The sequence below is a fragment of the Dermacentor variabilis genome, chromosome 7 (genome assembly GCF_050947875.1).
Source record: "Dermacentor variabilis isolate Ectoservices chromosome 7, ASM5094787v1, whole genome shotgun sequence".
NCBI classification, from domain to species: domain Eukaryota; kingdom Metazoa; phylum Arthropoda; class Arachnida; order Ixodida; family Ixodidae; genus Dermacentor; species Dermacentor variabilis.
The window spans coordinates 31,221,662-31,244,103 of record NC_134574.1 but is presented as its reverse complement, the minus strand read 5'-3'; positions in this window follow the sequence as shown (position 1 = coordinate 31,244,103).

Sequence of the window (22,442 nt, the reverse complement as noted above, 5' to 3'; positions counted from 1 at the left end):
ACGTTGCTTTTTGGGTGCAAACATGTGCCTTATCTATATAAGCTTAGTGTTCGTTTCATTAAATGATCAGTTCTCAGTGCCGCTTAGTGTTGTCCGTTTCTTAAGGTGCCGTGTTTTCTTGAGGTAATTTTGCAAAATCATAAATAACCAACTGGCCTATACCCACATGCTATGTTACATTACTTCAAAAGTAGGCCCTTTTATGTGTTCGTTGCCGTTTTATGATCAGTGCTCACTGTGTTCCGCTATTATTGCTTCCTCGACAAGCAGAGCTAGGGTTATGCCTATTCTCTGCGAATGAACACGTGCCCCTACTATGTGCTTTCGACGTTTGGCATTCTAGACCAGTCTGATGGCCATTGGAAGAGGGGTTCCAAAACCCTGAAAGCGGAGTGCTGGAGAGAAGTCCGAATCTTCAAGCAATGGCTTCGCACCTTGTGCTTTCAACAGGTGGGAGACGGTTCGTATGGCTGAAGGTGTTGGCGACGCACCAAACACACAGCGCGGCTATCGACAGATTTGTTCTGGAATCAAATGCGTGGACAGCTTCATAAGAAGGCAAAAGGCGAAGTCGGTGGTATTCCATCCCCTTGTTTAGACAACGCAAATGTTCCTGGTGAAGTGAAAGCAGCGCTGCAGTATGTTTCAAAATACATCCTGGTCCCTTCGGTGGATAAGATTGATTTGCTCGCGGCTGTGCACCGAATGCACCGGCTGGTGCACCGAATGCACCGGCTGGTGCACCGAAGGCACCAGCCGAAGAGAAAGAGTCCTGCATCCTTGAAGGTGTTGGTAGTCTCCAGAAGAAATTCACGAAGAAGGCAAACTCTAGTAAAGTTTTAAGTCAAGTTGCCGGACATTTCCAATGAACACGACGCAGCTATTGTTTTGGCCGACAAAGAGGGCGGGTTTATGATGCTTTTAGGGAATTCGTTCAGAGAAAGAGCAAAAGCTGCGGTAAGTAAGAACCTCAAGCTTTAAGCCCAGGTTTCTTCCAAGGTCAAAAGCAGGGCCTTTGCTCTGCTAAAGGAATCCAACTTGGAGAAGTTGGCAAAAGCGGTGCCGAGCAGTCAGTTGAACACACTTCGCATCTTTCTTACAACCAAAATCCACAAGGATTCTTGTCCATTTCAAGCTATTTTAAAGAAAAGAGGAACATGCCAAGAACATGTCAGCAAGTTTCTTCAGACACATCTGAAGACACTGATGCCAGTCGACCCGTACAAGATGAATGGCTCTGATGTTTTGGTTGAAGATCTTAAGGCTGAGATTCCAGGAGCCAGCACCTCTTTGTCCATTGGTGTGGAAGATCATTGATGTGGAAGATTCGGTGACGTACCATGAACTTCTTGGTGCTGTTAGAGAACTCATTTACCTTGCAGGTGTTGTCGATTTCCAGAACTCTTGTGGTGTATCATCAGATACTTTTGTAGAGCTGCAGAGTTTTTACCTCTATTCAACAGTTGTATCCGTTGCAGATAAATTGTATGTCCGGAAGAAAGGCATATGCATTGAATGCAGTGTCGCGCGAGGGCTTTGTGAAATTTTGCTTGCTACTTTTCACCATGCGCTCAAGCTTAAGCTGATTCATCATTTCATATTGAGAATCTTTATATAAGCCCATGATTTTTAATTATACCTAAACGTTCACCAGACGACGACACTTCAGAAGTGGTTGTCGAGATTTTGTTACACTTTTCCAGTTGCTCAAGACGGATGAACTTCCCTCACGAGCTTCTGCATATTGGGCCAATCCAATTCTTATATTCAAAGTTAGATTTTTCGTGCCATGACCATGCTTGCTGGGCCAGCTGGAAAGAGAAATTGTAGAGGCAGGGGCCATGCGACGCTTTAAGCATTGTTTAAGCATTGTTTAAGATTGCGTTAGCTCGGCGTAAATTGCGGTTTCTGGGAAATAACTTTCGTTTCTTCCCATCTGATACACACGTGTTCGGTGCCTCCGTCTGCAGCGTTTATCTTAGTTTTTGTATCGTACCGCTGTTTAAGGTCACTTTGTCTTTTTATTGATTGTTACGTTGCTTTTCTGGTGCAAACGTGTGTCTTATCTATAGAAGCTTCGCGATCGTTCCAATAAATCGTCAGTTTTCATGCCGCTTCGTGTTGTCCCTTTCTTCAAATCTCGTCTTTTCTTGCGGTAACTTCCCAAAATCAGTACAAAGCTGTCCTTAAGATAAATGAGTATCGGTGCTTCGCCCCGTCCTCGTGCAGTCGTCATGATAGCTAACGCTCAGAAATCCGTCTACGCTGCTGACTCCTGATATGCGCCGGCCAGCCATCTCATCGGCACAGAATGCATAAATGCCGTTCCCATAATTCACTGCGCGCACCATTCTCATTGGGACTGTTGTAGGGGCCCATTCCTCATCCGCGGCCAATTGACCGTATAGGAAGCCTTTCTAAACGATTGTTTACTTGAGAAGAGCCGGCGAGCCTAAAGTGCCGCATTGACAGCTTTCGTTGACGTATGGCGTGCAATTAGTATGCTACTACGCTACCGGGTTTTCCAAAAAGATGCAAACAGTTACGAGCGTGGGATGGGGCGACACAGCGTAGGTAAATCATCCTGCCGCCTTAGCATGCAGCTGCTGCCTTTTTAAAAGTGCTTTATTGTGCCAATTGTGCTGGACTCTGTGGCTTTGCGGGGAGTAGAACTGCTATGCGTTTGTGACCCTCTGCATTGTTGATTTATTTAGTAATATTTTTAGTGAGAGTAGCATACACTTTAAAAAAGAAGGGAAGAAATATTCGCGGCGACGAGGTCCAATGCTGGAAGAGCCGGCGGAGCACTCATATGACGGTCCTCATGCAGGATCGGTGATTAGTGTGCCAGCAGATTATAATGAAAAACATTCGGTGGCGATTGGGTGGTGAATGTATGGGGCGGGGAATGGAGGGATAGAAAATATGACCTCGCTGCCCCGATCATGCGTGATGTACTAAAATTCAGGTGCTATGCAAAAAAAAAAAAATGGAGAGTTGGGTGAGTTCATACGGTCGTGCGCTACAAACCAAACCAAACCAAACTCTAACTTCCGTAGACCCTCTCTGGCGGTGCATCTAGGGCGCCCTATGTGAAATAACACCCACACTCTCAAAAGGGAGGAAGAAGAACCTTGGATCCTTAATACTGCCGAACAGAATGTTGATGAGGTCAACACAGACATGGTCACATGGTCAGGCGTGGTTAGCAGGGAAGCGGAAGAGGGAACCGCCAATGCCAGTGGCGCGTGCACCTCCCCTTCATTTGACACATAAGGGGTGGTAGATATTCGACACAGCTTGAACCACTGGGTCACAACTTCCTCGTACACGGATGACTAAGCCTGACACTCTAAGTACCCGACATCTTGCCAGGAGATGTTCTTAAGGTTTCCCTTGGACCTAACTACACCATTGCGGATAAAGGTAGCTCCGTGTCTCGCGAAGGCTGTCTTTGAAGGATATCAGTTAATTTGTCGTCCGCTGGCTGTAAGATCGTCTTGCCGCCACATGGCAAATACGCGATGTCTGCGCCCTTCGATGCGACGTGCGCGCGAGTGACCAAGTTTTGCAGGTTCGGGGATTGTTCAACATTATTCGCGTATCTCCCATGGTACCCGTCGTCTGCGAAAGTCACCATTGCAGCTGAGGGTAATGAATCAAAGAGGACTGCCCTGCTCCGTCACCATTGCTCCTTATCTCCGGCCGTAGATAATCGACCCCATTTTTTGCCCAGGCCGCGATTGCTGACGTCGCATCCGCACCAGCCCCTTATGGCAATGAATTACAAGAAGCGGACTGTGTTTCGGCATTTGAGAGAACTACCAAATCATATCAGAAACAGGCATGTGTTCTTTATTGTGGCTTGGCAATCTCTTTGGATATAACAGTACGTTTTCGTCACTTCAGATGAACCTCGTTTCAGCCACCCCGGCCATGGAACTGAGATCGTTTCCACTTGTCTGTAATCATTGTGCGTCTTTGCATTATTGCCACATCCGTGATTCGCACGCGTGCCTTTGCATATAATCAAATGATTTATTCGGCATTTATTCACGCTGTACATCAACGCTGAGTGGCCGTTTCTGCTCTTGGTTAAAATTATTGAGGATAGTCCACCTGGACGTCATTTCCCCTTTCTGTACCTATTAATCTCCACGCGGCGGAGGTCTATAAGTCATTGGGCTTGTCGATCGCTCAGATGAAACGTGTGGGGAGAGAGATGCAAATGAGAGAAAAGCAGGGAGGTTAACCAGAGTTAAAACCTCCGGTTTGCTACCCTGCACTAGGGGAAGGGACAGGCCAAGTAAAGGCGGAAAGAAGTGCGTGAAAAAAATAAAAGCGTGAAAAACATATGAAAACGGGCGGAACGGGATCATAATAGTCTTTCTAATAGGCCACTGTCACGTAAAAAGGTCAACGAAGCCTTGACCGACTTTCGCTGCGACGACAGTTCATGTCGTCATTCCAAAACTGACTGTTCTGAAAGTGGCCTGTCGTCAACACGTGCCAACGCGGCCACTAGTGACAGCTGGTGCGCGCTGTATCGAGGACAGTGGCAAAGCACATGTTCGATAGTCTCCTCGCCGCCGCAGTGACCGCAAGCCGCGCTGTCGTCCATACCGACTTGGAAGGCGAAAGATCTTGTGTAGGCGGCACCAAGCAACTGTCGGCAAAGTACTGCCGTCTCGAGTCGAGAGAGTTCAGATGGGGGTCGAAGTCGAAGCGATGGGTACAGTCTCTGTAAACGTGTGTACTTCAAGCTTGGTGCGTTCCATAAAGTTCTGATGGCTTCATTTGCAAGCACACAAACTTTCCTTGCAGCCTTTGTTCTTGAGAATGGAATGGAGTCTTGCAAGTCCTCCTGATGTGCAGATCGTGCTGCTGCGTCGGCTTGTTCATTGCCCATTATGCTACGGTGGCTTGTAATCCACTGCAACTTGATCCGTGTCCCTACACAACGAGACGGTAAAGCAGCAGTCTGATTTCTAGAACTACTTGTTCGTGGGGTCCTCGGCGTAAGGCAGAAGGCAAGCAACGAAGAGCAGCCTTGGAGTCACTGGACACGCTCCGTTTGTTGGGTAGTTCATCAGAAATTAACCGAAGTGTACAACGAATAGCAGCAAGCTCCGCAGCAGTCGATGTAATCTGGTGAGATAGACGAATGTTTACGGTGGAGGTTTTTGCAGGAAAGATCACCTATCCTGCAGACCCATTCACCGTGGTTGATGCGTCAGTATATAGATGATGACGCTCGTTGTATGTCTTATACAACAAGAGCAGTGAAAGCTGCTTGAGTGCTGGAGACTAGAGCTGAGCTTCTGTTCGTGTTCCTGGTACCATTAGTCGAACCTTTGCTCGAGCCAAGCACCAACTTTCGCGTTCGCTTGGCTTTCGCTGGAGCTGTATAACCTGATGAAGGTGTGCGCGATGGGGCAAGACTGTTTCACAAAAGGAGGCACGTGGTCGATCCTCTGGCAGTGAACCTTGATGATAGGCAGGGGCGGAAGCAAGGTGTCTTACTTGTGCTCTGAGCGCTTCCATGACTAGATGGGTCTTGGCTCGGAAATCGTGTGCAATGGCAATTGTTTCAGCCGTTGACGAGTACCGCGGCAATCGAAGACACACTCTAAGTGGGTGGGCCTGGACGCTTTCGAGTGTACGGATATTACATCTGCAGGTGTTGGTCAGCACAGGCAAGCTGTATCGCAAATAGCCAAGAAAGAACATTCTGTATAGTTGCATCATTGCATGCACTGACGTACCCCAGACTTTTCCTCCAAGAACCTAAACGCATTAGAAATATTCGTGAGGCGCTTCTTTAGGTAGGCCACATGAGGACTCCAGCACAGGTCACGACGAATGATTACGCCTAAGAATTGGTGCGTCTTGACCACGACCTACTGTATAAAGGGCGACCTGCGCATCCCGTAGTCACCTACGGCAGCGCGCGGCCGAAGAAATACCACGTGATCATTGAGTAGGGACCAAGCGTGCCGGTAGAGGCCGCCAGTGCTCACCCTCACAGCAACGCCCGAAACGCTCCGGCCCTGCCTTTAGGAGTACGGCGATGACGGTAAAAATTCGCAGAGGAGCTGCAGTATACTCGGCATTTCACATTATTGACAGGGTGCGGCAAGTAAAATCCACATCGATACATGCGATACATGCCCCAGATATTTGGTATCTTCGCTGTGCAGTGCGATGAAATTTTAAACTACTTTGAAGGCGCGGCCGCGCGGCTGCTTGGATTGAAATAGTGTAATCCCTTAGAGCTTTTTTTTCCCCCTCATTGTCTGCTAAAATGTTGGTTAGTGTTGTGGTGCCAATAAGGTCTGGTGCGCACTTTGCGCGCTAGCCGAGGTTTGAGCGCGCCCGCACTTCATTCTCCCGTAGGTTTATCTAGTACTGAGCCGGACGCAATGAACGCACTACGTACCGCTTTGCCGGGCCCACGCGTTCCTTTGTTGCATTCGGAACGTTCACTGAAGTGACGTGCCGTTGAGAGCGCGGCAGAACGTGAGTGGTTTTAATTGCAGTGCATGCCACAATCGTAAAAATGTACTGTTATTGACGTATTTATTTACGCCACTTTACCAAATGATAACGAAAGTCTAGCTTGAAAAATTCCAAGGGCGCTTTATTGTGCTATCACACAGATAGTCACTACACTCTAAGCACTTTTCTGGAGTTGGGCTTTTGAAGCGAAAAGCTTCGCTACGTTAGTCAACACCACGCTTCGCGCGAGCCGGCGTATGTCGGAATTGGCTCCGTAAGCGTGTTCGGAGTCGGCGCAGGTGGCCACTGCCGCGTCGTCGTTTGACGTTCGCCACAAGCGCGTGTTTATAGCGGAGGCCGACTATATAACCGCTTGCCAGAGAACAGGCGTGCGCATTCAACATGGAAGGAGAAGAGAGTGACACTACCGATACAGAGAGCTGTGTTTATGGCTGTACAGAAATCGCAAGACAATGTGCCCAAGAACGATGAATAAAGAAAATTAATAATCCTGCATAACTTATGGTATATATCATTCATAAGCAATTTGCATCACTACACAAGGCACACGTATAGCATAACCATAAGCTTACCAAAGCATATCCATAAGTGAAACCATAAGCATATATAACCATAGGCTAAATCATAAAGCATAAGCTAAACCGTAAGCCATATCCATAACTTAAACCATAAGCACATCCATAAGTTAAACCGTAAGCATATCCATAGGCTAAATCATAAAGCATAACCATAAGCTAAACTGTAAGAATAATCATAGGCTATATCATAAAGCGTAACTATAAGCTAAACCATAAATAAGCATCACCGAACCTTTTCGCTTCGAGATATCCAGGCTTCACCTTAGCTAAGCCCCAGCCATTTTTTTTTGTTCAGGTTTCAACCGTTGGTTTCTAATGTCGGTCACGGGGAACTCATGAAATGAAATTCCTCTTGATGCTCGGCCGCTTGACTTTCACAACGGTATGCAGAAGTAAACCATCGTGCATGAAGAAGCCGCAAACGCGAAAGCCGGCGCCCACGGGGCTGAGAATCACAGTGTCACGGAAATAGAATCTGGTAATCAAGATCTAGCGACACGAACAGATCACCAAGCACTCAGCTAATCGATTGTTTCGTGCGCGTGCGTTTGCGTCCTTCTGTGCTCTCGCTGAAAATGCTTGCTGCCCGTGCGTGCGGCCGGCCACGTGGTTGGGGTAGGTGGGGGTGAGCACTAGCGCCACTGTTCGCGGCGGCGGTTTGGAAAACTAAAGAAAGCCACACAATCAAAAGCAAATCAGCGGCGTTGGCGCAGCGCCGCACGCGCAGGTCGCCCCTTATCGTGGTCTTGGTCTTGACATAAGGTATGCTTTGACCGTTGATAGAGACATCGTAACATCTCATTGGCGTTCAGCTAAACACGACGAATGCACATTTTTCTGGCGAGATTTTGAGGCCTTGTTCAATAAAGTACGTCGATGTTGACGTCGTAGCTTTTTGAAGCCTGGCGCGTACTTGCGGCCGTGTCACACCAGATTCCCAGACGCAGATGTCGTGGGCATTCATTGATATTTTAACTGTATCCGTAAGTGGTTCCACGAGACCAATGAGTACAAGGCTGAAAAGCATCGCACTCAAGACACCGCCTTGTGGAACTCCATGGTTCGTATAATATTGCGAGGTTGGGCCACCTTCAGTGTTAACAAATAGAGTCCGCCTATGTAAATACCTGCGTGTCCAACAATATAATGGACCGCCTAGGCCCACCGACTCCTATGCTTGAAGTATGGCGTCATGAAGAACATAGCCGTAGGTTCCTTTTATATCTAAGAACATTGCGACAGATAACCTCTTACACGTCTTTTCGTGTTGGTCATAGGTTACCAGATCGATAACGTTGTCGACACAACATCGGTGACGTCGAAAGCCAGCCATGACGTCCGGGTAGATTTCGTGATGTTCAAGGTACCACTCAAGACTGGCGAGGATTATTCGCTCCATTACCTCCCCAACGCAACTTACCAATGCAATTGGTCGCTATGAAGTAATCTCTAAGGCAGACTTACCAGGCATAAGAAGCGGTACCAGGTGGCTGATCTTCCAATCTTGAGGAACTTTGCCCTCCTGCCAGGACTCGTTATAAATATTAAGGAGCGCACATCGTGCCCGTTCACCAAGGTGACATAGCATACGGTAAGATATGCCATCCGGGCCAGGTGACGACAACCGATTACATAGGGCGAGCACCGCGTCAAGTGCTTATGTCGTGAAAGGCAGATACATGCTTGAATCTCATGAATCTGGAATACGGTTTGATGTGCGCGAACCTGTGCGAGTTGGCTGCCCCGCAAACATAGCACAGAAGTCTTCCGCCACATCAATGTCTTGTCGGCAGTGGAATAGTGCTAGGTCCTTAAAGGGAAAACGCTGCTCCGGAACAAAAGGTAGACCTCGCACAGTTCTCCATATCTGAGATAGCGGTTTGTGGGGTTCTAGCGACGCAAAAAATTTCGACCACCGCTGAGCCTCTAGTTTATCCATGCGCCGTTGTGTGGCTCACGATATTACTGAGGGTGTGCCAGCTAACACTAGTCAATATCTTACATGGTGCGAAATACGTACCTGTGACCTACGGTGTTTGGCCGCCAGAAGCATGACAATGGAACACCGTAGATCTTAAGATTTTATCTTGCACCACGTCTTTTAATTAATAATATTTTTTCGCTGAACTGCATGGCTAACATTAGCCATGGCTGCGGTAAGATACTTCTCAATTGCATCATGATACCATACAAGATCACTTCACTACCAACTTCACTGAGCCCTATTATATCCCATTTACTGTACTCTACTGCCCTGCTATTGAAGGAATTAGAAGGCAGTAAATGACATATAATAGGGCTCAGTGAAGTTAGGAGGAAAAAAGAAGCATATACCGTGTTAAAAAGCGGGCACGTCCTGTGCTACTGAGGCTTAGCGGAGAGACGAGAACCAGGACTCGGATTGCTGAGTAATAAGTATATAGCTGGTAACATACAGGAATTCTATAGCAATAACGAAAGGGTGGCAGGTCTTGTTCTGGAACCTAATAAGAGGTACAAATTTAAGGTCGTACAAGTCTACGCCCCTACATGCAGTCATGATGACCAGGAAGTCGAAAGCTTCTATGAAAACGTGGAATCGGCGGTGGGTAAAGTCAAAATAAAATACGCTGTACTGACCGGCGACTTCATTGCCACGGTAGGCAATAAGCAGGCTGGAGACAAGTCAGTGGGGGAATATGGCATAGGCTCTAGGAATAGCAGGGGAGAGTTAGTGGTAGAGTTTGCAGAACAGAATATTATGCGATTAATGAATACCTTCTTTCGCAAGCGGGATAGACCAAAGTGGATGTGAAGGAACCCGAATGGCGAGACTAGGAATGAAATAGACTTTATACTCTGCGCTAACCCTGGCATCATACAAGATGTGGACGTGCACGGCAAGGCAAGAACTCCAATGAGCCAAGACTTGAGGAGGGAACGGAAGAAACTGGTACATAAGAAGCCGATCAATGAGTTAGCGGTAAGAGGGAAAATAAAGGAATTCCGGATCAAGCTTGTAAATAAATAAGCTACACAACAGGTATTCGGCTTTAACTCAGGTAAAGCACCTTAGTGTTGGAGATATGAACAATAATTTTATGGACATCATTAAAGAGTGTGCAATAGAACTCGGCGGTAACTCCGTTAGACAGGATGCCAGTAACCTATCACAGGAGACGAAAGATCTGACCAAGAAACGCCAATGTATGAAAGCATCTAACCCTACAGCTAGAATACAACTGGCAGAACATTCCGAGCTAATCAACAAGCGTAAGACAGCTGACATAAGGAAGTATAACACGGATAGAATTGAACATGCTCTCAGGAACAGAGGAAACATAAAAGTAGTGAAGCACGAACTAGGAATAGGCAAGAATCAGATGTATGCGTTAAGAGACAAAGACGGCAATATCGTTACTAATATGGATGATATAGTTCAAGTGGCTGAGGAGTTTTATAGAGATTTATACAGTACCAGTGGCACCCACGATGATAATGGAACAGAATAGTCTAGAGGAATTGGAAATCCCTCAATTAACGCCGGAAGAAGTAAGGAAAGCCATGGGAGCTATGCAGAGGGGGAAGGCAGCTGGGGAGGATCAGGTAACAGCCGATTTGTTGAAGGATGGCGGGCAGACTGTTCTAGAAAAACTGGCCACCCTGTATACGCAATGCCTCATGACTTTAAGCGTGCCGGAATCCTGGAAGAACGCTAATATAATCCTAATCCATAGGAAAGGAGACGCCAAAGATTTGAAAAATTATACACCAATCAGCTTACTGTCCATTGCCTACAATGTATTTACTAAGGTAATCGCAAATAGAATCAGGAACACCTTAGACTTCTGTCAGCCAAAGGATCAGGCAGGATTCCGTAAAGGCTTCTCAAGAATAGTCAATATTCACATTATCAATCAGGAGATAGAGAAATATTCGGAATATAACAAACCCTTTATATAGCTTTATTTGATTATGAGAAATTGTTTGATTCAGGTGAAACCTCAGAAGCCATGGAGTCATTACGGAATCAGGGTGTAGAAGAGCCACATGTAAATATACTGAAAGATATGTATCGCGGCTTCCCAGCCACCGTAGTCCTCCATAATAAAAACAACAAAATTCCTATAAAGAAAGGCGTCCGACAGGGAGATACGATCTCTCCAATTCTATTCCCAGTTGGTTTACAAAATGTATTCAGAGACCTGAATTTTGAAGAATTGGATATAGGAGTTAGTGGAGAATACCTTAGTAACTTGCGATTCGCTGATGATGATGATGTGGGCTGTTTTGTCTGGCAGTGACGTTTTCTGCGAGCTGCAGAGCTGAAACTTGGATGATATTGTTGAGGTTCATACAGTAGTGCTGAGGTGTTTAAATCTAATGAGTTCTTAATAGTATTATTATTGTTGTTGTAGCAACTCACATTGGTGGCTCCATGGCCATGGCTATAGCTTTCTGCTGCCAAGTGTAAGCTCACATGTTTCAATTCCTGGCAAAAGTGGCCACATTCTAATGGGCGTGGGATGCAAAATTGATAGGGGCGTGCAAATAGTTGCAAAGTTTGAATATTGTCTAATTAGTGTGTAAATATTTGAATCGAATATATTGCTGGCCGTGTGGGAGCAAAAATGGTTCTTAGCATTTGTTCCTATGTAATCTTGGAATATTGGGGGGATTTTCTGCTTAATTTTGTGAAAATTTCTTGCTGCTAACGAAATTTCGCCCGTAAGGCACACTTGGCCACTAAGCAGCAAAACTATGTGTGAAAGCCAGCCTCTCAGTAGCTAGGGGCATGGGTTTGCAAACAGCGAGAGCTGGCTGTTTCTTTTTTTGTAGGGCAACCCCCAATTCTGAGCTTATTGTTTGACAGCAAGTGAGATGATGAGTGCCGCGGTGGCGTAGAGGTAGAACACCCACCTCGCGTGCAAGAGGTCCGTGGTTCGAATCCCGGTGCCGGCAATTTTCCACCGGATTTAAAAAAAAATATCATTGTTGTTGATAAAATTGCACAAACAGGCCTGGAGTGTGGCCTGATCCCGGTGACCAGAACCGGTAACGCACTCCCTCACCAGAGCAGGATTGGCCACCCTGGTGCAGTACTTGGCCACAACCTCCTATGAACACAACAGTCAAACCCCGGCCCTCAGTCCCCAGCAGCTGCGAAGCAACTGACCACGGCGGCGGTCAGACCTGCGACGCAGCAGAGGGTGCTAAGAATCACTGGCTCCGGACAGGCCGCCATTGGAATATGAACCTGGCAACGTTTAACGCTAGAACGTTATCTAGTGAGGCGAGTCTAGCAGTGCTATTGGAGGAATTAGAGGGCAGTAAATGGGATATAATAGGGCTCAGTGAAGTTAGGAGGCCAATAGAAGCATATACAGTGCTAAATAGCGGGCACGTCCTGTGCTACCGGGGCTTAGCGGAGAGAAGATAACTAGGAGTCGGATTCCTGGTTAATAAGAATATAGCTGGTAACCTACAGGAATTCTATAGCATTAACGAGAGGGTGGCAGGTCTTGTTGTGAAACTTAATAAGAGGTACAAAATGAAGATTGTACAGGTCTACGCCCCTACATCCAGTCATGATGACCAGGAAGTCGAAAGCTTCTATGAAGACGTGGAATCGGCGATGGGCAGAGTGAAAACTAAATACACTATACTAATGGGCGACTTTAATGCCAAGGTAGGCAAGAAGCAGGCTGGAGACAAGGCAGTGGGTGAATATGGCATAGGCACTAGGAATAGCAGGGGAGAGTTATTAGTAGAGTTTGCGGAACAGAATAATATGAGGATAATGAATACCTTCTTCCGCAAGCGAGATAGCCGAAAGTGGACGTGGAGGAGCCCGAACGGCGAGACTAGAAATGAAATAGACTTCATACTCTGCGCTAACCCTGGCATCATACAAGATGTGGACGTGCTCGGCAAGGTGCGCTGCAGTGACCACAGGATGGTAAGAACTCGAATTAGCCTAGACCTGAGGAGGGAACGGAAGAAACTGGTACATAAGAAGCCGATCAATGAGTTAGCGGTAAGAGGAAAATAGAGGAATTCCAGATCAAGCTACAGAACAGGTATTCGGCTTTAACACAGGAAGAGGACCTTAGTGTTGAAGTAATGAACGACAATCTTGTGGGCATCATTAAGGAGTGTGCAATAGAAGTCGGTGGTAACTCCGTTAGACAGGATACCAGCAAACTATTGCAGGAGACGAAAGATCTGATCAAGAAACGCCAATGTATGAAAGCATCTAACCCTACAGCTAGAATAGAACTTGCGGAACTTTCGAAGTTAATCAACAAGCGTAAGACAGCTGACATAAGGAAGTATAATATGGATAGAATTGAACATGTGCTCAGGGACGGAGGAAGCCTAAAAACAGTGAAGAAGAAACTAGGAATTGGCAAGAATCAGATGTATGCGTTAAGAGACAAAGCCGGCAATATCATTACTAATATGGATGAGATAGTTCAAGTGGCTGAGGAGTTCTATAGAGATTTATACAGTACCAGTGGCATCCACGACGATAATGGAAGAGAAAATAGTCTAGAGGAATCCGAAATCCCAAAGGTAACGCCGGAAGAAGTAAAGAAAGCCTTAGGAGATATGCAAAGGGGGAAGGCAGCTGGGGAGGATCAGGTAACAGCAGATTTGTTGAAGGATGGTGGACAGATTGTTCTAGAGAAACTGGCCACCCTGTATACGCAATGCCTCATGACCTCGAGCGTACCGCAATCTTGGAAGAACGCTAACATAATCCTAATCCATAAGAAAGGGGACGCCAAAGACTTGAAAAATTATAGACCGATCAGCTTACTGTCCGTTGCCTACAAAGTATTTACTAAGGTAATTGCAAATAGAATCAGGAAAACCTTAGACTTCTGTCAACCAAAGGACCAGGCAGGATTCCGCAAAGGCTACTCAACAATAGACCATATTCACACTATCAATCAAGTGATAGAGAAATGTGCAGAATATAACCAACCCTTATATATAGCTTTCATTGATTACGAGAAAGCGTTTGATTCACTCGAAACCTCAGCAGTCATGGAGGCATTACGGAATCAGGGTGTAGATGAGCCATATGTAAAAATACTGGAAGATATCTATAGCGGTTCCACAGCCACCGTAGTCCTCCATAAAGCAAGCAACAAAATCCCAATACAGAAAGGCATCAGGCAGGGAGATACGATATCTCCAATGCTATTCACAGCGTGTTTACAGGAGGTATTCAGAGACCTGGATTGGGAAGAATTGGGGATAAAATTTAATGGAGAATACCTTAGTAACTTGCGATTCGCTGATGATATTGCCTTGCTTAGTAACTCAGGGGACCAATTGCAATGCATGCTCACTGACCTGGAGAGGCAAAGCAGAAGAGTGGGTCTAAAAATTAATCTGCAGAAAACTAAAGTAATGCTTAACAGTCTCGGGAGAGAACAGCAATTTACAATAGGTAGCCAGGCACTGGAAGTGGTAAGCGACATAGGACAGGTAGTGACTGCGGAACCGGATCATGGGACTGAAATAATCAGTAGAATAAGAATGGGCTAGGGTGCGTTTGGCAGGCATTCTCAGATCATGAACTGCAGGTTGCCATTATCCTTCTAGAGAAAATTGTATAACAGCTGTGTCTTACCAGTACTCAGGTACGGGGCAGAAACCTGGAGGCTTACGAAAAGGGTTCTACTCGAATCGAGGACGATGCAACGAGCTATGGAACGAAGAATGATGGGTGTAAGGTTAAGGCATAAGAAAAGAGCAGATTGGGTGAGGGAACAAGCGCGAGTTAATGACATCTCAGTTGAAATCAAGAGAAATAAATGGACATTGGTAGGACATGTAATGAGGAGGGAAGGTAACCGATGGTCATGAAAGGTTACGGACTGGATTCCAAAGGAACTGAATCGTAGCAGGGGACGGCAGAAAGTTAGGTGGGCGTATGAAATTAAGAAGTTTCCAGGGACGACATGGCCACAATTAGTACATGACCGGGGTTGTTGGAGAAGTATGGGAGGGGCCTTTGCCCTGCTGTGGGCGTAACAAAGCTGATGGTGATGATGACCGTACTTGGACAAGTATTTCAGATTCAGATACAATATACTACAGCAATCACTGAATCCGATGCGATACTTCCCATTTCTATTTTAAGATACTTTTATTCACTCAGAAATTCCTTATTATAGATTTACGTACAAAATTTAGTAACAAGTGCGAAAGTACATCAATTTTTGCTTGGAAATTTCTAAACACTGTTCAGCCTTCTTTCATATGAATGGAATATCTGTTAACATGTCAAAGCTTTCGATTTTTTCCTCAATTGATGAGTTTTTATTTTGAAGCAATATGTTGGGGTTGCTTTAGCTGATAAACATGAAAACGTCTTATGGGCTTTGAAATCAGTGGTTTTTGCTCGTCGCTTTTCTAAGTGATCGGAGATGCTGCAGCATTTGCTGACTAGCTAGCCAGTCGCCATCTAACTACAGGAACGTCCCTTAGAAGCCTCTACACGATGACGTGAATACAGCGGTGGTGTTTTCACTTGCCCAGAAAATGCGCTCATGTGCAATCTTGCAGCGGTCTTATCCGCAGTTCGTGCAAAAGAACCATGTGCGCGAACCATGGCGAAGTGAGCTGCCGCGGCTCTAGGCATCCACTTCACAGCTCGTCAGCATCTTTGGCGGTGGCACACTAGGGTGCCTCGATAAAGCGCGCCGCCGTACAGGGTGGAGACACTGCCGTCATGACCGCCATATTGGGACGAACGCAAATATGGCGGGTAACGGAGCGTCGGCCGATATTCTTGTTTAGCATGCGATTGCGCCAGCGAATTCAGGTGTACAAAGGTCTTGCGCATTTATTCGTTGATATGAGAAGCAAAGAAAGTGTCACATTGCGCCTAATCTCATGCGAACGCAAACGAATAAGGGAACAAAACATTATTGAAAGAAACACTTTCTTAGGCTGGCTTGAGCCTACTAAGAACTGCACAACTTCGCGGCGGCGATAGCAGCAAACGTGCTCGGTTTTCATCGATGAACAGGATGCCCGGCGCAGTCGGCCGAGCTCAATTTAAAGACGCTAACGAAAGTTCGAGATAAACGCTGAAGACAACCACAAAATTCTGGAACACGACATAATCGCGCGTGGCTCGGATGAATCGAGATAAATCTGGTCGCATCTCGCATCCCATAAGAACTGATAATGTGCCGTGCCGGCCGCTTTAACAATGACCGAACAAACAAAAGCAAGCTTCCCGGCATTATTCTAACCACACACTGCTGGTATCTAAAATCGGATAGGTGCAATATTCTTATCAGAAGGAGAATAGGTGTTATGGCTTACCTTGTAGATCTTCGTCTCAAAATTCACATTCCATTCTTCACGCCTCCCATACTTTTCTACGTTCCTTATAGCGTGGAAAGCGAAAGCAGCACATGTCTATCGTTGTCGAGGCGGCACACAGAGGTACACAACTCCCTGGCATGCTGGTTTTTCTCTACTGAACATAGTTCAATCGCCCAGCACATCGCACACAACACAGCACCTTCGCAAACTCCCCAACAAGGTTGCTTTACCAACGCCCGCAGGAACAGGCGCAGGAAGCGACTCGCCCTAATATGGCGACCGCGGAGCAAAACAGCGGCGTGGCGCAGGCTAGAAGGTGTCACAACCCTGTACGGCGGCGCGCTATTTGGCGACACCCCATGGCACACAGAATGGAAGCGCCGGCGGCCCTGATAAGCAATTTGTTCGACCCACGGTTGAGATCCCTGCAATACGATAGCGTATGAGCGCAGTCATATGTTTTTATTTAAAAATTCAGGGGCATTCTTTAATCGCCGAAAAAATCACCACGCAGCACCTACCTCGCCACAAAAAAATTTAATTGGTCGCTTCTTCACATCCCTACGAAGCAACGAAACGCGCTTTCGCCCAGAAGTAAATCTTAAAAATTTCGCAAAGCTTATCTCACTCAATAATTTATTAGGCAGAATAAAAATACTCTAAAGGGCACCAAGGTAAATATACCTGGCAGCGAAGCTTCTATAAGAGCCCATACGTTCAACACGTGGCAGTTCACCTGGGGTTCATGGGGCTTAGCGCCATCCGTATGTGGAGGGAACACTTCCGGCGGAAGGAAAATTAATGTGACGCCATATCCGTTAAAAACAGAAGTGACGCCATATTGTTTTCGGAGGCTCGAAGTTTGTTTTGGTGGCCTGCCATTAGAGCTGTATATTCAAATGCACCGCCACTCACATTGATGCGCCTTTGTAGCTTTCAGCACGCAAAGCGATACAGGAAAAGGCCAGCCGTAAGGTTGTCGAAATCGCACCCCTGTACAGAACATACTTTTTGTAGAGGCCAACGAGAGCTTTACATGTAGCGTGCTGGTCCTATCATTGGTCGCCAAGCCCAACGGTCAGTGCAGTCGCACGAAAACAAATAAACAATTATCTGCTGGTCGCAACTCACTACTTTTGACTGAAGCAGCGATGAAGAAGCGGTGAAGCTACCCGCGTCATCGAATACAGACGAACTTCAACAAGCGCAACAGTACAACGTGTGAGGTAGGCATATTTCAACAGGGGAACTTTACAAAAGCGCCTTTCTGCATACTTCAAGAGCTGCATTCCATTGCAAGTGAAAGCAGCGTCAACGCCCCCTGTAACGACGGGCGCTGAAAAAAAAAGCATTTATAAACTTCCATTTCTTTATTCCTAACGAATATGTAAAACTGATCAGCAATTTTATTTTCGTTGCATGAATCTTACTGCATCTCATTTTACTAAAAAACACTTTTTTCTACCACTGTTTGTTCCCTCAAAACGTAGTTGCGCTTCAGTCGCTGCTCCTATGAAGAACCTTGAAGATGTCGGGGACAATTTGTCCTCAACCGCTTTTCGCCCGACCCTTCACGACCTATTTGGGTCGTCCTTGAGGGTACCACATGACGGCACACCATATGCGGTTGGTTGCATTCAGCCATGATTGACCACTTATTTTGGATACTTCGTTCAAGAGACCTGACAACAATCTGTAAATTGCCTGGCCACTCCAGTTGCCGCTTCCCGTGCAAATACAGCTAACGCAACTGTAATGTTTACTAGGCAACGCTTGAGGCGAGCGCTATGCGCGAAGGCCAGCTTCCTGGTTCTTCTTTTGTTGTTGTTGTTGTTCCCCCGCACGGCCGGTACCGCGAAATTTGAGGGCAGGTGTTTGGGAGTTTGAATTCGCATTATACTACGGCAAACAATTTGAAACTCAACAGCAGGGTGCGCTCGGCTCGGATAGGGCTCATGCAGCTTGGTTAGCAGCACTGGCAGGTGAACAGCTTTGTTTTTATATTTATTGATTTATTTATTTTTACCGCAGGAATAACGGTATAAGCCACAAAAAATAATTCTACACACTAGGATAGCATAGCCTGAAGACTGTAGGTGGACCTACGATGAAGAATGCACGCAGTAAAAATACATCGGTGAGTGACGAGACAAAATTACGATTTTTGAAGCAGCATCCGAAAGCTGATACAACGAAAACTTAGCTAAAAATACACAGCGATGCATACATCAAAGAAAAAAAAAACTTCACGTAATAGAAGATAATAAGGACTGTATATACAGAAAGATTACATAAAAGGAGGGAGAAATTCAGAGTTCTTTTTAAACGTATAAAGTTTAGACAACGACTTCAGCTTTAGCGGTAATGAGTTCCAGAATCAGATGTTTGGAAATGACAAGGTTCTTATTCCGTAATTAATGCGAGCTGCTGGTAATAAACTTCCAACGCAAAATGCCTAGAGTTTGTAGTTTCTTGTAAGTTCGAAAGGCACTTGGCAAACAATTATTCTAAAAAGCAAGCAGGTACGATTCAAGTGAAATAAGTTCTTCACACATAAAATGTTGTATTCCTGCAGTAACGTAAGAGCATTAGAAAGGCGAGGACCCCGAGTAATCATGCGTGTCGTTTGGTTCAGGGTGCGTTGCGCCGGCGAAATGTAGTATTGAAATATTTTACTATAGCAGCTATACCATAATTTAAATGACTGTAAATGAAGAAAAAGTAGAGAGCTAATAATGCATCAATAGAAAAATATGGCCTAGCTTTAATAAATGAACGAATATGAAAAGCCGCTTTTGTGTTGATGCCGAATATATTGACATGTGTGCTTATCTTTCTTCGGTAACCGCTTTTCAACGGCTGACAAATGGCTATCGTTATCGCTCAGCGCAAGACGTGTCTGCATGTATCGAAGTTTGTGGAATGTTATCCATGGTTCTATCCACTGTATGTTGTCGCTGCGTCTTCTGCAATCTTATAGTAAATTCTGTAGTACTTTCTGCAAGATGCACAGACATCAGTGCTTACTCTGGAACCTTCGATGACTTGTGGACCTTTGGCACGCTTGACTCGCAGATCAGATTAAGCCGATCGCGACTGCGTTCGCTGCTATTACTGTTCTTTCAGGGTAGCCTGTTTTTGAGGACACCAGGCTCGCCTAATAAAAACCCAGTTTCGTCATTCACAGTTTCGCCACTGGGTTCTTCACTGTCACTCGCAACGTGACATCTGATAGAAGTGTTCGTGCTTTCATGTACTGATCGCCCCTGCCAAGCCGTAATACAAGCCAGAACCCCGACGACAACACGAACGTCGTCAAGGACGAGCGATGTAGCCGCAGACTGGAAGGACTGCCCCCGGAGCACGGACTTTTGCCTAAGACGAATAGGAAAATTATGACCCAGTGAACAATCACAATTTCAGTCACATCGTCCCTCATTGCGCTTGAACAACCCAGCAAGCCATGTACATTCCGTGGAGCTTCCTGGGAAGATACCGAATCCTGGATCGAGACTTTCGAAAGGATCTCAGCTTTCAACAATTGAACCTCTGCGAATAAGCTACACCATCTGTACTTCTTCTTGGAATGTGCGTGAGAATGTGGTTTCAAAACCGGGAGTCCACCCATACAAAGTGGGACCTTTTACGCTCTAACATTCTGAGGACCTTCACGAGCGTGGTCCGGAAAGAAATGGCGGAAGTTCTAATGGAAGTCCAAGTGCGCCTACCTAACAAGAATCTTATCAACTTTACGGAAGAAATTAGCCATCTATTCCGCAACACCGACCCGGAAATCTCTAAGGAGAAGAAAGTTCGCCTGCTCCTGCATGGTGTAAAACAAGAACTTATCCTCGGAATGATACAAAACCCACCCAAGACCTTCAAAGACTTTCTTCGCGAGGCCACTAGCATCGAAAAACTACTACAAATCAGGAACTTACAATTAAACGGCCACACAATATCAACAAACTACGGCGAAGTTCAATCACTGGGCACCGGCGACCTGCGCGAGACCATCAAAACGGTCGTGAGAGAAAAGGTTGAGAAGTTGTTCCCTTCATCACTGCCTCACTGCCGACTTTGTACGCGAAGAAATTCAAGTAGGTGTCCTTGAAGAGATGACGTACCCCGCCGCGCCAAGCCGCCGCGCCTAAAATGTATATGAGTTGCTTGCTTCACCAAGTACAATCTGTGCAACCTTGCGTTGCCTACGAATGATAAGATATTTGGTATTCTATTCGAAAACCCAAGATGAGTTTTCAAGAATATTCGCACTTTAGCATTGGAGTGGACCTATTGAACAAATATTATAATAAATAATGTTGAACATATCTCCTGAAAACATTCCTGCTTCGTTGAGATATGGGATCTTTTCAAACAGCCGAATTTCTTTCCGGCCTCATACCGCATTGTGTTGGTTCAGAGTTTTGGAACTGCGAGAAAAACAATTTCGTTTGATGAACTGATATTATTTGGAAGTAGTCAAAGTTACCTTGAAGCCGTTGATTAATTTCAAACGGCATTCAGAGACTTCGCACTTATTTATGTGGGAATATACTGCAAAAAACTTGAAGAGGTCCTAGTTCACTGAAAACTGAAGATATTTCTTGTAGTGTAGTAGTCTAGTCAAGCAACAATTATTGTGAAGTGGAAGCTGCAGAAAGAATGTTATGCGAAAATGTTTAAATGGTGCTGAAGACAATACAGTGACGCAGAAAAAAACAGGCACTACTGTGCGCCACCTCCAGCGCAATTTTCTTTTTGTACGAGACAAGCTTCATCTCCACTCCTTGAAAAAACTGTTAACGGAGAGTACAGTGCGCCTTCAATGCTGCAGGTCACAACCGACCAGGTAGCCTTTATCCTAGTTATTGATGTTACAGGTAGTCACATCTTAATACGCTAGTTTGGCCTAAACATCCACTGGATTTTGCTAATCGAATGTTTACCTACACAAATTTCTTCAGAATGTTCCCAGTAACGTTATCACAAATTTGCATGTCAAAAGGTCATAGTCCATCACCTGAATGAAGAATGCACCTTTATTACATACGGGTCCACAAAGGCACGCGCATGAAATCATTTCACTAATCTTCAATACACCTGCCACGTGAGTAAGACGTGGGATTGCGATGCTTCTTACATATAGCCCCTGCACATATGCAGTAATATATTGGTGTATTTCTGCTCTTAACTGTTTATTTATGTTTAGTCATTTCCTGCGTTGCATTCCTCAGCCGTAATCGTAAGTGTGGTATTATATAACAGTCTCTCTTGTTTCTTTCTATTTAGGGACAGGTTTCTTCGATATATCCCATATCTCGTGTCCGTTATATAATGTGACACGAGCAATAATTTATCACTGCTTTATGGCACTTCGCATACTATTTGCTTACGAAGGCAAATTTCTCTTGAGTCCGCCCTATTATTAGCGCTTTTGCTGCTATATTTCGTTAATCGTAGCAACAGCAACAGTCATGACCACAGTCATTATCATCGCCATCAACTACCCAGTTATGCTTATTTTATATCACGGTAATTCATCACACTCTTCAATGTTACGAATCTCGAGCCGCTAAGAAAGGATCTCAAGTTCGCACGGACGCACTCAGTTCCACGGTTACAACACTCCTGGAAGCTTAATGAAAATTGTGCTTCAAAAGCTCTTTCCGGAGTTTACAATTCATATCAGATATTTCTATATAACATCAATATGTATATATCCAGAACTCATTTGCAATCCTCCAGAAATGACACACAGCTTTTGTTACGGTTGGGCTGCAGTTTTCTGTAGAGTTTCTTCAGCGCGGGGGAGCCAGGCAGCGGCAGCTGTGGCAAACAAACAAAAAGAAAAGGCTACAAAGGAAGAACAAATGGTAGGCGCTGGAGGCTTTTGCATCACATGGGAAATTCAGGACTTTCGCTTTCTGCCGCTTCTCCGTTCTGGTCTGGGTTACGGTGTACATCTCTCAGGAAACGCTTTTATCCACCGTTCAGCGTTTCCAGACCAAC